Below are 1399 nucleotides of genomic sequence, written 5' to 3'. Positions count from 1 at the left end.
CCTCCCTGAGTATAAATGCAACACGTCTGCAAAAAAGGCAAAGACCTCAGACTCTTTCAAAGGGACCAATGGTTCGTGCTGCGAAGATGCGCCCACCTAAAGCATGAGAAATGGGGTGCCGGGGTTTGGGGTGTGATGTGCCCGCATAGAAGGGCGGGAGTGTGGCTGGTGTGTGTGTCTACCCCTCACTCAACCATGCACTCACACACATCATCCTGTTCTCCATGCAAAGTTAAGGTAGGATCCACCTGATTAGGGGGGAAAAAAGAGGACAAAAATCAACCAGAGAAGGTCTGTAATCTCGCAGAGCACAGTCAGGATCACTCTTCGCTGCATTTCCTCCATAGAATAATAGACGTTTTGGAAAGTTCAGCTAGTGTTTGTGTGTTTGTCGTAGCGCGCAGCGCGTCCACTGAACCCTCTTCGTGTCTTTACCTCCCAGTCACTCTGAGAATCTGCTTGAAGTCTCGTATTTGTACTGCTTTCTCCTTTTCTCCCATCCTCCCAGCACCTCCACATCCCCCATTCACTGACATCTCAGAAATTCTATCCAGTGGAACTAAAAAATTAAAAATTAAAAATAGAACATAGTGAAGCAGAGACAGAATCCCACCCCCCCTCCACCAAAATATCACCCTGTCCCTGTCTGGCAGTTGTGTTATTTAAAGATATTCTGTATGTTGTATCTTTTGCATGTAGCTTCCTTAATGGAGAAAAAATCCTAATAAATTTCCAGAATCATAATTCTCAATTGGGTGGTTTTTTTTTTTTGTTTTTAGCGATTTTTAGTGACACCCCCTCCCCAAAGATGCTGAGTGTGTGCATGTATGTGTTTTGTGTTTGACTCATCTCCTAGAGCCTTTCTAGAATGTCTCTTGGCAGGTTTAATGTAAGTGAGAGACCATAACGTTGATTTAAATATTATCCAGGTGACCACAATAAGTCAAGGTCATAAAACAGTAATGTCAGGACGGTCTTGGTGCGCGCGAGAGGTGGATTTTATGATCTGCAAATATAATGTGGTGCTGCAGTAAAAGATGCATTTAAAGGTGACTGGAGGAGGGAAAGAGGCAGAGAGCAAACTGCAATCTTGAGGAGCAGACGGATCTGATTGCCTGGGGTGCTGGGCCAGGAGCACCCCCACCGCTGCTGGGGGGAACCCCAAGAGCTCCCCACCTATCCAAGGAGAGGAATAAACTTAACCGCCGGAGGGGGTTGAGGAGCTCAGCCAACACCACCACGCCCCCCCCTCCTCGACAGCAGCAGCAGAAGCGCAGGCAGCGGCAGGAGGAGGCGGCGACAAGGTAAGAGAAGCGGTTTCTTGTTCTTTTCTTGGCGGCAGAATGGGGACTAGCGGCGTCCCCAGGTGCCCGTTGCGCAGCGGGCAGAACCAGGAGGA

The sequence above is a fragment of the Pteropus vampyrus genome, unplaced genomic scaffold, assembly GCF_000151845.1.
Source record: "Pteropus vampyrus isolate Shadow unplaced genomic scaffold, Pvam_2.0 Scaffold276, whole genome shotgun sequence".
Taxonomy (NCBI): Eukaryota; Metazoa; Chordata; class Mammalia; order Chiroptera; family Pteropodidae; genus Pteropus; species Pteropus vampyrus.
This window is presented reverse-complemented; position numbering follows the sequence as displayed.